This window comes from Rhinolophus sinicus, linkage group LG13 (genome assembly GCF_036562045.2).
Source record: "Rhinolophus sinicus isolate RSC01 linkage group LG13, ASM3656204v1, whole genome shotgun sequence".
NCBI classification, from domain to species: domain Eukaryota; kingdom Metazoa; phylum Chordata; class Mammalia; order Chiroptera; family Rhinolophidae; genus Rhinolophus; species Rhinolophus sinicus.
The window spans coordinates 34,509,162-34,524,300 of NC_133762.1; the positions used below are offsets into that span (position 1 = coordinate 34,509,162).

At 38.8% G+C, this 15,139-nt stretch overlaps 1 protein-coding gene across 3 annotated transcripts in view; it reads right to left on the reverse strand.

Moving 5' to 3' along the window:
• CTNNBL1 (catenin beta like 1) overlaps positions 1-15,139 on the reverse strand; it is a 144,274-nt gene that overhangs the window by 59,856 nt on the left and 69,279 nt on the right. The window lies entirely within an intron of this gene.

A 15,139-nucleotide genomic window follows, 5' to 3' on the forward strand; every position in this document is an offset into this window, starting at 1 on the left:
ATCTACCAACCAAGCCATGACTCAGTATTTACTGAGCACTTAGTATTGTGGTAGGCACAAGAGAAAAACAAAAATTAAGACATGGCTTCTGCTTTCAGAACTATTTCAATCTATTCGGGAAGACTAAATTAATATGAAATAACCAAAGACAAGTATAAGTCAGCATATAATTTTTTCCCTTGGCGTACTACTCAATCTACAAATATTTACTGGATTCCTCTTTTGTGAATAGGACAGATCAAGTTCCCATGGTCATGGAGCTGAATTCTAACTGCAGGAGACAAATGGAAACACAAGATACTTGATAGTGGTTAAGTGTCATGGAAATAAAGCAACGTGAAAGAATGGCTGGAGAGGCTATTTGGGGTTACCTCTTTAGGGGTAGCATCTGTATTGAGGTCTGAGATGAACTGGCCATGTACACATTAGGGGCAAAATATTAGAGGCAGAAGGCACAGCAAGTACAAAGGCCTGAAGTCCAAAACCAGACGGAAGGCTGGCATGTTTGAGAGAGAACAGGGACCAGTATTCCGGCTTAGATCAGAGAGAGAAACATGGGCTGGATGAAAGGCCGTGCCACCTACCTAGTCTTGCTTGCAGGACACAATGAAGCCGCCAAGTAAAGAACTAACTGTCAGTTAAGAAGATACAATTCAACATATTTGTTCTGAAACCATTATGTTGTGTGTTACTTTACAGTAAGACAGAGTATATGTACTTCGGGGAGTATGGAGAAAGACAGATACATATGTAAATATGTGAAAGGAGGTGAGACAGTAAGAGGGGTGAGCGTGGGCTACTCATTAGTAAAGCCTAGAGAAGAGTCCATCAACTTGAGACGGAAGCCAGGGTTAAGATTTTTATTATTTTTAAAAACATGGGTAATTTAACCATATGTTAAGGGTGTCAAGAAGCCAATGGTGATGAAAACACTAAAGGAAAAAAAAAGGGCTAGAATTAATCCATGGAGCAAAGTGATTGGTCAGGCAAGGGGAGGCAAGCCTGATCAGAAAGGGGGTAACAGCAGAACCTAAAGCCCTTCATCCAATTTCTTACCTGAAAGCCAAAGTAAAGGAATTAGAAATAATATCCCTTTGGATAGTCTTTTGTAGAGGAAAGACTACTAAAATATTCCATTATTAAAGTGCTATAATGACGCCAAAGCATGCTATCCTGGCTCAGACTAGCCAGCCAGGACTGGGTCCCAATGAGTGGAGGAAAGGAGAGTAGGTAAAAAGCTTGCCAACCGTGCCCTGCGCTGCTAGACCATCCTTGTTTACCTGAAACTGCTTCATTTTTAGCATTGAAAGTACAATATCCCAGGAAACCCCTCAGTCCTGGGCAAACTGAGATTGCTGGTTATCCCACTTGGTGCCAAGCCCAAATATCAACAATGTATTGGAATATCCCTACCTTTATTCCCCTTGCTGTGGGGATCAATCAAAACAATCCACAGATACTTACACATGACATTTAATCCAACTACTGAGTTTAAAACGCAAAAAAAAAAGGTTATTACTGAGCACAGGTCTTCATGCAGCAGGCATGACACGAGCTGCTCAGAATTATAAGCTCCCTGTCTTTAAGCAATTGAAGGACAGGTAAATAAAAATAATTTCAAAAGCCGGAAGCAGTGGAAATTAAGTTCAAGGAGGTGAGAGCTGGAGATAATTAACTTTATCCGGGAGAAATCAGTGAAGGTGTCAAATGGAAGGCGACATCTGAACTGAGTCCAAAGAACGAGTATTTGCCAGGCAGAGACGAGAGAACGATGACATTGGTGGCAGTAATGGGTAAACAGCATGTGCAAAGGTACAGGATGCTTGTAAGAGCGTGCCACCTGAGGGAACTAGAAATCGTTTTGAATGACCGGTGGTGGAAGATGACGAAGGAGAGGTGGGCAGGAACAGGCCATGGCACGCCCTAGACGTGCTACCAGGGCACCTGGGCTCCCTGCCATCGATGTGGAGAAGACATGAAATGTTAAGAAAAGGAGGGTACAAGGTGGATACATTTCAGGTACATTTCAGAAGGCTTAATCAGGCAGCAGTGTGATGAAGGGACACCGAGCTTCGGGGCAGGGAAGACAGTAACAACAGAGTAAGTGAGAAATGACAAAGGGGTCTGATGATGGCAGTGGCATGAAAAAGGCTTATTTGTGAGACATGGTATCTTAAACATCAGGGGCAGGGCAAACAAGACTCCAAATTCAGCAGGAAAGGGTTTTCTGCATCAAGATGAAATTCCAACAGGAAACCCGACAAAAAAAATATCCACTTGTTTTCACTGCAGCTGGACTTCAGCAACCCACTTTATAAACTTGAATTTACAAAGGTTATGACTAGGGCAGATAATCATGTGAGCACAAATTAGGAAACTGAGCCACAATACCCTTATTGTTTAGTCACTCAGGAAAAGGCCTCTTGAAATGAATGACAGCCATGTATAATAACAGGGCACCTTCAGTGACCACTCAGCATACATTTAAACCATTTCACAAAGAGCCTGGAATTGTTTGAAATACTAAGGGCAAAGGACCCTGGTTTGGCCAAGTCTCCCTCTTGCTTTTCCCCTGCCTAAGCAAATTCAATAAACCGAAGATTTAAAAAGTAAAACCCTTCTTCAGGTAGGCAGTGTAAGACATGTTTAAAGGGGGGCAGTAATTGCATATTGATCACCATTTAGGCAAGCTGCATGGAGGTGAACTTGGGAATATTCATTGGGCTTAAGTTCAGGCTTTTAGCAATCAATAGCTGTTTGGCCTGACTTTCTTGGGTTGACTTTATTTGAAATATTTATTCTACGGGAGGACAAGTCGTTTATCTTAGTCTTGTCCGGGTTCATTGGTTGTCGATCATGCCAGAACCAATGTGAACGCCGGCCTCCACGCCAGTGGGCAGCTGTGGGAGATGGCTGAGCTTCCGCGGACGCGCCCTGTGCTGCCAAAGGAAACCATCTGATGAGGAGGAGTGAGGAGACGGACGTTTCTGTTCTTGTTTTAATTAGCTTATTCTTCTTTATTATACAAAAGCACTTTTGCAATGAACATGCACTCTGAGTGTCATTTTTTTGTTGTTCATTTGTTCTTTCATCAAATATTTATAAGGTACCTAACAGGTGCCAGATATTAAGCTGAGGAGGTAGCGACAGGCACAGCTCGAGCTTCTGGGGAAGCTCCGTTCACAGGGGAGGCAGACACGCAGTAGTGCGTCTACTGAGAACAGCCAAATGCAACAGTGGAGGTGTATACAAAGTAGGACATGAATACAGGAAGGAGGACTGACTATGTTTGAGTCGGGAGGGGGGGGAGGGCAGGAGGGTGGGGGCTCACAGGAGCTGATGCTTGAACCGAGCTTTGCTGGAGGTCTCTCCCGCACAGGCAAAAAGGCAGAGGGTATTTCAAGCCAAGGAAATCGCAGCGTATGCAAAGACATGAGTAATCATGAACTTTCAGGGAAGTGGTGCGTGGTGTTCCTGGAACAGAACGAGCAAGAGGGGCAGCAGCAAAGCAGGAAGCCTGCTGACGCTGTGCATTAGAAAGATTATATTTGCCACAGAGGGTTGGACAGTATTGGGGTGGGGCAGGGAGGCAGAAGAAAGGGAAAATGTATTAGAGGCAAAGAGACTGGTAAAAAAAAAGCAAAGTAATAGTAGGCTAGAAGCAAAAAGGGTTGACTTCAGACTGAGTTCAGGGTGAGCTCAGTGCCTGTGAGACAAGGCAGTGATGTCCCACTTGGACGTACGGGTCTGGAATCCAGGAATAAGATTACAAATAGGGGCAAATTTGGGAGAATCATTAAATCTATGGGTAGTAACTGAATCAGTGGTAGGAGGTATGAATAAAACTACCCTGAGAGGGTGCAGAAAATATATACAAAAGAGGGACGGAGCCTTAGAGAAAACTTATTTGAAAGACAAAGTGAAAGGGTAAAGTCCACTCCCTCCCTTGGCCTGAAAACCAAGGAATGAAAAAAAAGTGGGGCAGGGGGCATTTTTAAAACGACACGGAATCATCAGCTGATCCTGGTAATCCTGGCAAGAAACTTGGATAATGCTATATGAGGGCATTTTTGTTTGCTTTGCAATGTAAATGATAAAGTTCACTCCCTTTTAGCTCCCAAAATATAAGATCATGTTGTAGGATCCAGGATTTAGACAGTGAGATCAATACGACTAAGTTCATAGCTGCTCTCAAACTATAGTGCCAAAGAACACTGGTGCTTTGGGAGCTGCTAAGGGACATGCCACCACTAAAATAGAATAATGGTGGTCTTCTATGTTGCTAGACATAATTTTTCAATTTTAAATTTCTGTTCTCATCCATTTTTCATAAACTACGGGTCCCAACCACTGCTTGACTGTCTATGCCAGGAAACAAAACGAGTATGTGTAAAATGGAGGTTAAAATTTTTGTTTCTAGCCCTCGGGTGGGCTAGATAGGCAGAGAAACCACTCACGGCATGGCTGAGCTGACAGCAAAGTAAGATCAACAATCAGTGACCAAAAAACCAGAACTCTAGAGAGCACGGGTTGGCAAACTACGTAAAAGGCCAGACAGAAAATATTTTAGGTTTCATGGGCCACCTATGGTCTCTGTGGCATGTTTTTCTTTGTGTGTGTGAGTTTATGTATATACACACACTTTTAAGATATAAAAACCATTCTTCGCTTGCTAGCCATAGAAAAATAGGCCTTAGCCAGATTTGGCTCATGGCTTTAGTTGCCAACCCCTTAATAAAGAGGATCAACAAAGCCCAAATGTGGTTCTTTAATTAAAAGGACCAATAAAATTGACAAATCTCTAGCAAGAATGATCAAGAATAAAGAGGAAAAAATGAATAAACAATAACAGGAATAAATAGAAGGGGGGAAAACTATGGATTCAGCAGATGTTAAGAACAGAAGAACTAATTTTATGCCCAAAATTTGCAAAACAGGTGAGATGGACAAATTCCTAGGAAAATATAAATTTTCCCAACTGACTCAAGAAACATAAAAAAGAAAATCTAAAACCATTCAGAAAACTGAATCAGTACTTAAAAATCTTCTCTCAAAGAAAATTCAAGGTGAAGATGGCATCATGATCAAGTTCTACCAAACATTCATGAAGGAAATAATTCCAATTTTACCTAAACTCCTACAGAAAACAGAAAATTAAGGAATATTACCCAACTCATTTAATAAAGCTAAAAACAAACAAACAAAAAACAACCTCTGATACCAAAACCTTTCCAAGGGAGTAAAATTACAGGCCAATCTTATTCATAAGTGTAAATATAAAATTTCTAAATACAGAATCCTAGAAAACATAAAAAAAGATGGGCCTATCCCAGGAATGCAAAGTTAGCTCAACACCAGAAAATCCATTAATGGAATTTTCATTCTATTAACACTAAAAAACCATCTCAATAAATGCAGAGGAAGTATTTGATAGCACTGATTGACCAAGTATGTGACTCTGATGTCAGAAAGTGAAAAAATTTTCTTACTCTGATCAATACTCTCTCCAAAAATCTCAAAGCAAACACATCGAATGGTAAAATGCATTCCTTTTAACACTAGGGAAGACAAGTTTGCCCTTTATTGTTACGCCCATTCAGTACTGCACTAGAAGTCATAGCCAGTAAAATTTAAACACACACACACACACACAGACACACACAAATAAAATGTGACAGAAAATAATCTTGTTCTGAACTATTAACTGCTACTCTCTAAATCAGGCATATACGTATATCCAGCGGTTTGCTACTAAAAGTTTAACAATTAGCTCTTTAGGAAAAAAGTGCTGATTTGTTGTGCTTGTCCATTTACATGGTGTAAATACTCCTGCCATAGCCAATTTCAAGTTACCAATGTGGTGTCACCAAACTCAGTGTTGGAAAGAGATGTGTACAACCAATGAGCCTGTATGAGCCAGCTCAAACACGTCACGGCTTACACATCCCTCCTCCCGCCACAGACATCATGCCTGGTCGTGTGACTTTTTATGGCCAATAAAATGTGAGTGTAAGTAATATGTGTGTCTTTAGAGAAGTTTTAAGATTTATTACATCATCAATCTTTTCTCTCTGCCATGAGAGTCATATCCTATTAAACACTGCTCCTTCAGCCTGAATCCCAAAATAAAGATGTGGAGCAGAGCTTTAGATGGCCAGCGAGGGATGTACCAAGAGTGAAAAATAAACATTTGTCATTGAAAGTCCTTGATTTGAGATTTGGGTGTTGTTATAGTACCAAAGCCTTACTGATACATTACAAAGCAAAGTTGCTTAATAAATGAACAATACACAAAAGTTAATTGCATTATATTCACCAACAATAAATAGTAAGAAAATGTAGTTTAGAAAGTATTTTATAAAGTATATAATATATATACTGTTGGACTTCCACTTTGGGCCAAGATGGAATAACAGGGATTGGATTTACATCCCCTCCCACGCCTAAAACAAATACACAAAAGGACAAAATACAAAACAATGGTTTTCAGACATGTGCCATCGGCTAGCACAAGACAGGGATCCTGGACAGAGGGAAGCACATGCCAGGAGCCCAACTGGCTGCATGGAGAGCTTCCAGGCCTCAGAGCAGGGAGGACTCTGGAGAGACCAATGTGGCTGGAGTTCAAAGGACAGAGTCCCAGAAGCAAGAGTTGCACAGAGATGTACAGAGGGTCCCCTCTGAGTCTTCAGTTGGGTACTGATTCCAACATGCATGGGAGGAAATTAACCAAAGTGCAGAAAGGAACCACCTGAAAGAAGAAGGAGGAAGCAATCCCGAGAGCCCGTCACTGAGGGCCAGGAAATAGTTTGTGTTCCCACCAGTCACGGTGGAAAAACCTTGTGAATTCACAGTTCATCACGTAGAGTACCCAGAAGCATATTGCTTCAGTAATGAGGCCAAATTAGTCACAGACTCAATGTGAGGCTGGTCCCACCTAACAGAGCTTAAAAGTAAGCCTCAAAAGGAACAAAACTATTTCAAAGTGATTTAACTACATCCTAGAACAAAGCTCAAGAATATTTATAAGGATACAAAAAATAAATAAAAAAATCCAGCATCCAACAATGTAAAATTCACAGTATCTCAATTTCTGTAAAAAATGAACAGGCATTCAAAGAGGAAGGAAAATATTAACCATAAAGAGGAGAAAAATCATCAGTAAAAATAACATGGATGACAGAATTAGAAGACAAGAACATTAAAAACAGTTATTATAACTACATTTGATATGTTCAAGAAGGTAGAGAAAAGCTTCAGCATGTTATCTAGAAAAAAGGAAGACATAAAAAAAGACCCAAATTGAATATCTAGAGAAGAAAAATATGACATCTGATGAAAAATGTACTGGATGAGAGTAATGACAGATCACACACACTGCAGAAGAGTGAGTTTGGATACATAACAGTAGAAATTATCTAAAATAAAACACACAAAGAAAAAAAGACTGAAAAAAATGCATAAATCACCAACGAGCTGTGGTTGAACAAATTCAAACAGCCTAATATATATGTAATTGGAATCCCTAAAGGGAGGAAGGGGGCAGAAAAAGTATTCGAAAATATGATTGAAATTTTTTCACATTTGATAAAAACTATAAATCCATAGATCCAAACAGCTCAATAACAAATCCCAAACACAAGAGACATGAAGAAAACGACACCAAGGCATATCCTAAAACTACTCAAAATCAATGATAAAGAGAAAATTCTAAAAACATCTAGAAAAAAGGGATATATTACAGACAGAACACATGAGTATACAGGAATAACAGCAGACTTCTCATTGTAAACCAAGCAATCCAGAAGACAGTGGAGCAACACTCTTATTTACAATACTTAAGTGGGGAGGGGGGACCCTATTAATCTAGAATGCTGTAGGTACCAGGTGAAATTGTTCAAAGGTGAAGGCAAATACTTTTGCAGACAGACACAAGCTGACAGAAGTCATCAACAATAGATCATCAGTACAAGAGATGTTTGATGGAAATCATTTGGGAAGAAGGAAACTGATACCAGATGGAAATCTGGATATACTACACAAAGGCATGAAGAGCATTGGCAATGGCAAATCTGGGTAAATAGAAAAGACTTTTTTCTGACTTTAAAAAATCACTTTAAAAGATAACTGACCACTTACACAAAAAGAACAACTGTATATAATGAGATTTACAACATATGTAGAAGCAAAATGTATGACAAGCGTAGCACAAGGACCAGGAGGGAGAAATGGAAGTTTACTGTTGTAAGGCTTTTATGCCATAGATATGATATAATACTACTTGAAAACAGACTGTGAGAAGTTAAAGAGGTATACTGTAAACCTTAAAACAACCACTAAAAAAGTAGAGGAAGATCTAATAAGCCCCCTAAGAAATAAACATGGAATAATAAAAAATATTGCAAAACTCATCAAATCATATACTTTAACTATGTGCAATTTAGCTACACTGGAACGATGAATAGCTCTGAAGTCTGGTGGAAGGGCTGAGATAGGTCCTACACCATATCCTGCCTGGTAATCTTGCTTCAGTTTAATGTGCCTTCTCAGCCACAGCACGTTCCCATTTATGCAGAGGTAACACCAGCCTGGAGGGCTGCTGGAAGGATTATTTTGTGTTTTGAAGCATTTTTTCAGGTGCAAACTACTATTAGCTGTCTAAGAGAGACTGGTAATATTCAGTAAGCAGGGAAAGGGAAATGCTTGTTGGACAAACAACACGGAAGACCTGTGTGTGTGCAGCTTGGAGCACAAACTGTATCAGGAATCACAGCTGACTTCTAAAAGATGTGCATTATTATTCCGCTTTTGTAGGAGAATCCCGGAGACTGAAGGTCAGAAGAAAAGGCCCTAGCTCTTAAAAAAAACCAAAAACAATAACAACAATAACAAAATCCCTGTAAACAACCACAAGAATAAAAATGTAAGAGTTTGGACCTACACATGTTCATTATGAACAAAACCAATACAGAACAAGGTAAAAACGAAGGGAATAAAATGTCAAGGTTAACAAAAATCCCCCAGGCTGGCCTACCTATCTATATGGTTTGGTACAAGCTCACAGCTCAGAATTGGTCCTGCAAAGACTTACTCTGCAGATGGTATACCCATCGCTATTTCATTTGCTTCCTTTGTCAGAGACACTTTGCTTTAAAGAAAATTTTAGTGAAAAACCTCAGAGGAAAAAAAAAAATTGGTGGTTCCTGAAATGGATGTGTCTATATGTACCCTTCTCTTTCTTTCTTTCTTTCTTTCTTTTGCCTATACAGTTAATAACCAAGATGGGTTCACTGTATTTCTGCCATACAACCCCAAACTGCATTTGTACACGTCCCTTGGGATCACGGTGGTCTCTTCTCTTTCTACCTGGAACAGGGTTTTACAACAGAAATAATAAGCTTCGTGTCAACATTTTCAAGGAAACTGACAATGTAATTCTTCAGTCTCCCACTGCTTTTGTTGTTTCTTAAAGAACACTGAACCATTTGATACAAGGACACACTGTTAAAAAGTGCTTTGTGGTGGCAAGAAGCAAATGATTTGGAGTACAGGCTATAATTAAACCTGATATATTGGAATCTTCTATTTGTAGCAACCATCTTACCAGAGACATCTGTAACCAAGAACATGGAAATGGCAAACCAGTCTCAATCCAGGGGATAATGAGGGCATTTTTATAGCTCAATTCTCATTTTCTGCTAAATTCTAAAATGGCCATTCCCCTATAAGTATAATTTAGTTTTATTTCTATGAATTGGACCCTCTAAATCCAATCACTCTGTTAAACTGCGCAATAAATTGTGACTTTCTTAAATTTTATTTTTCTCTCAACTATCCCTGACTACAAAAAGACCACTTGGCTCCTGTCCTTACCGTCCCCCTTCTGCTGCTAGCCAAAGACCACCTGAAACATCCTCTCTGTACCCTAACTCTTGACTTTCACACCAAAAGAATGAGGCCTAGCTGCCTGACATACAAGGAGTAGTATTTTCTCCATCAGCAACTCTGATTCTCTCTTGGTTTCAGGGCTGCTCTGCCCAAGAGGTTCTGTACCTTCCACTCTCACCTCATCTTTTCTCTTTATTGAAATACTATGGCCAAATGAGAAATTCCTGTGTTTTTTGTTTTGTTTTGTTTTGTTTTTGCGTGGGGAGGAAGGGTTCTATACTTTAGAATGGGTACCTGATGCTTTTTTTTCCACGGCATGAGTTCCACTTTTAAATATCACCTCAACAATCTTTGCTTCTTTTCCAAAATGTCTTCATCTGTCCTTTGGCAGAGAGAGAAAAAAACAATAGCTTTTTTCCCCCCTTATTGATTCTGTCAAGCACTGTGAAATCCAGACACTCTTAACGCAGGAATGAAAAAAGTCACCTGACAACTAAAGTAGCACCTGAGTGGGAGGGTAAACCAAAGGGGATAGGCCTGTGAGGTAAGGGCAGAGAGGTACTAGACCTCCAAACAGACCTCCGAAACAAAAGCTGAGACTACAAATCTGCACGAAGGACTTCTTAGAACACTGAGTACAAAGGTTACAATAAGAAGTGAACAGCTAAGCCATAACCCTAAAATACCTAGGAGGATGATGGGAGAAGAGAGTTGAGAGGTTCAAGTGTCCCAAAGGAGATAAACTGAAGTGTGGACACTGTTGGTTTCTGCTCTGAAGCCCAGTGGTTGCCTGGGGCCACGGGTGGGCTGGTGGGACCTAACTGCAAAAGGGGTCAAGGGAATTTTGGGGGGGGGGTGATACAAACTATATATGCATTAATCAGTATGGTAGCCAGCAGCCACATGTAGCTAGCTATTGAGCGTCTGAAATGTGGCTAATGCAACTGAGGCGCTGAAGTTTAAATTTAATTTCAATAAATTTAAGTTTAAATTTAAAAGAACTGATACTTGATTCAGCTACTGTGAAACATTTAAATATGTTCCAGAAACTTAGATGTGGAAATCTACTTTTCCCACTGTAAATTTTACGAAATCTAAATATAAATCAAGTACTTTAATAAAAATTTAGCATTTGAATTGAAATGTAAATGTAAAATACACTCTGGATTTCAAAGACTTACTTTAAAAAAAGAATGTAATAATAGTACTTTTAATAATAGGCTCAATAGTACTTTTTATTGATTACACATTAAAATGATGCTTTTTAATATAGAGCATTAAAAAGAATACTCTGGATTTCAAAGACTTACTTTAAAAAAAGAATGTAATAATAGTACTTTTAATAATAGGCTCAATAGTACTTTTTATTGATTACACGTTAAAATGATGCTCTTTAATATAGAGCATTAAAAAGAATACATTATTAAAATTAATGCTGTTTCTTTTAACCTTTTACCATGGCTACTACAAAATATAAAACTACACTTCTCACTCACATTACATTTCTACTGGACAATGCTCTTCTATAACTTCATTATGGTGAAAACTAAGGCATATACATCTGTCAAAATTAAAACTGTATACTTCAAATGGGTGCATTTTATTGTATTAGGTTGGTGCAAAAGTAACTGAGGTTTAGAAGGTTAAAAATAATTGAGAAAACCACAATTACTTTTGCACCAACCTAAAATATAAATTATACCTCAATAAAGTTGATAAAAATATTAAATTTGGTAATATATATTGTGGTCGATAAAGGGGCTACATACTAACCCTGACAAGCTCAGGGGAGGCCTGCACGGCAGGCGCTACAAACTCAGAACCGAAATTAACCACATAGGATGGTCTGAACATCCAAATTCCTAACGAAAATGACCGGTAGTCACATCCTTGGCCTGGAGCTTCCTTGACAAAGCTCAATCTTTACCTTGAGAGAGCCTGTCTAGTGTCTCTTTGCATCTAGAATGTCAGAGTGATCCCTTTTTCTTGACCCCACAAGGCACAATCCACTGCACCAGATCAAGAGACCACAGAACCCTCATTGTTATCTTGTTCCTCGGATACCATCTCTACGTGCTGTAATATGTTCATTATTAACTATCCTGTACCCACCAATGTAAAAGAAGTATCTGTCTCTCCAGTTTACTTTTTATCCAATCCCAGAGATTTACCCACTTCACTTTCTCCCACCCCCTTAATCTACCACCAATGGATTTCATGGAACCCTCCTTACATCTCCTCCTTTGATTCTAATGCATAAAATAAGCTGCAAGACCATCATTCTCTGAAGCATTTGCAATTAATCCATGGAGATTTTACTTCGCAGCAATTGTCATCAGTTTGGCTCAAATAAACTCATTAAAGTTCTCTACAGGTTTCGACGTTTCTTACACTGATAGTATGTATGCATGTGTGATAATGTGTGTACATAAATGACTATCTTTCCTTATCAATAATCATACATTAAAAATTCACAGGATACAGACATGCAAAATTAACCGTTCCTCTTAATGGTTAACAAATTAAATTATATTACGGTTATTTAATGTTGGTCTCCTTCACTAACTGTTGAAGGTGGGAACCCTGTCTTGTTCATCTCTGTATAAGCCTACCACTTAACACAGTAAGTTAACATAGTACCTTTTCAATGTTTTAATAGTTGCAGAATTGTCCCAGATAGTTATATACAGCCTATGTCCCACAATACCTCTGCAAATTTCGCAGTGTTACACCCATTTTTCAGATTAAAAAACTGAGGGTCAGAGGTCAGAAAGGCTACAGTAACTCACCAAATATCCAGAACTAGTAAGTGAAAGAGCTGTGTTCCAAACATACATTTACAACTCCAAAGTCCCTTCTTCCACACTATACCACACTGTTACCTCTCCAGGTGGGCATTTCATAACTGTTTGATGAATGCCTGATTCAAAGTAAACATTAATGTTTAGGGGCAATGGAACCACAGAAATTTTCCAGAACTTGTAGCATTGCAGCCTCCTAGTTTTGAATGGGCCCTTTCTAGACAGAGCGATTTGGCAGCTCTTGCTGAAAGATCAGGAAGGACAAATCTAGCTGGAAATAAAAAAAATCCTTCCCAATTAAACTTTCCATTTGGAAGCCTGAAGAAGAAAATTTACATAGAACAAAGAGCATGGGAAAGAGAAAAAAAGGAAATGCTGAATCTGCCAATATAGCTAATTAATGCACAAGAATTACCTAACAGTAACTGCAGCACTCAAAAAAGAAAAGTTAGGAGATCCTAGAGAGGTACAGTTTCTGTCTTTTGGAGCTCCTTTTTAATTAGGCTCCCCGAATCGCCTGTGTTCCTGTTTGAATAATCCATATTTCTGGTTATTTATTCAGCTGCTCGCTGCTGCACACTACCAAGCCATATGGTTCGTATACAGGAATACATCACTTCATATCTGCACTCGACCATCCGAAAACACTGGCGATTCAGACCTTTAAGAAGCTTAGGGGAAAGTCCCTGCAGAGTATAGTTTTAAGGTTAGATGGTCCAGGAAGCCAAATGCACTTCTTTACTTGCTATTTGCTTGCGAGAAGGTGGGTCATTTCAACAAAAGGACAGGTAATTAGAAGGGTAAAGGAGATAAACAAACAAGACTCAAGAGAGTAAAGCTAGCAAAAATCAGCTGAACACTAAATGCCTTTGAATAATTTCAATGCCCCCCCACCCTCTGCACTTTAAAATAAAGATTTTAAAGCAATTCCACAAAGGAAGACTTTCAATCAGTCCAGGGTCTGGTATGCACCAGACAAACAAAGAGGTCTACTATGTTCCTAGCCCTACACAAGCCTTTAAGAAGAAGAAATTTTAGAAACACAGACGTTGGTAATCTTAAGTACAAAAACAGTTTTAAGCACAAAGATGGTCACTGTAGAATTTGATATAATAGTAAAACATTGGCAATAACCTCCATATTAACAACAGAAGAATACTAAGTAAGCTATATTCCCTTAGAGTCCATTACGCACTTATTGAAAACTCTTATGAAGATTATGTCACAGCATGGGAAACAGCATGTTAAATTTAAAAAGAAACAGTAGAAAAAATTACATATGTGGCAGGCCCCAAAACCTGTTAAAAACAGGGAAACAATTACAGAAAAAAAAAGACTAGGAATATACACCCCAAATTGAGTTCAATACTTCCAAAACTGAGTTGTGTTTAGGGGGCAGAGCTGTTTTTTTTCTTGGGGCAGGAATCCTGTCTTATTCATTTTTATATAAGCCCAGCACTCAACATAGTATCTTACCAGTTTTGCATGTCTACATTCTAAATTATATTTAATAGCTATATATCAAATACGTAAAAAAATTGTCAAAGAATAGTCGTTTACCAGAGTTTTCAGTTTATGTAAATAGAAGTTTCAAGACGACAGACTCTGGCTCAGTTTCATAAAGAGTAATTCAATAATGGTTAGTCTTCCAATCAATCAGCATGTTCTAGTCTCTCTCATTTAAAAAAATTGTGCCTTGACCCTGCACCACGTTCCAGTAACACCTCCAACCTCCCATTTCAATATTCACTTTCCTAGCCAGATTTCTCAGGAATTATTGATACAGCTGCCTCCCATTTACTTCCAACTTTAGGATTCTGTGAAATACACTAACATGGTATCAACTTTAAGTACTTTAAGAAATTAGAACATAAAAAATAAGATATACAAGGAGAGTACTATAAAGGAAAGCTCTAGAACTGTCTTGCACGTTTTCCTATCTCCTATGCTAGCCACATAGCACATGCACAATTCATTACCGAAAATAATGCATAATGATAATTTGTATGCATGAAAAATATGAGCGATATCCTGCTGCTGATAACAAAAATATAGACAAACATATGGCATAGATAGGTCTATGAGGGATATAAAGAAAACTGGGCTAAGTGTAGAGATTAACATAGGACATGTTTAGAAGTTAATGACTAGATTTCCCAAAACCAACACACTAATAGAAGGAGGAAAAAGACATTTCCCTTGAATGGAGTGGTCCTATTACCAACTGACACAATAATAGAGCAAAACAGACCAAAAAAAAAAAAAAAAAAAAATGCCTTTTATCCATCTACTCTCACTTTAGAAAAGACCACACACACCCCTGAAGACGCTGCGGTTTTATATATACAGGAAACACAAGGGAATAAACGACCACAGCTACATGTTCTTGCATCCAGGCTAACAGAGAGGAGTTGAGCCAACAGGATGGAGAGCTAGGAGGTAGGAAACAT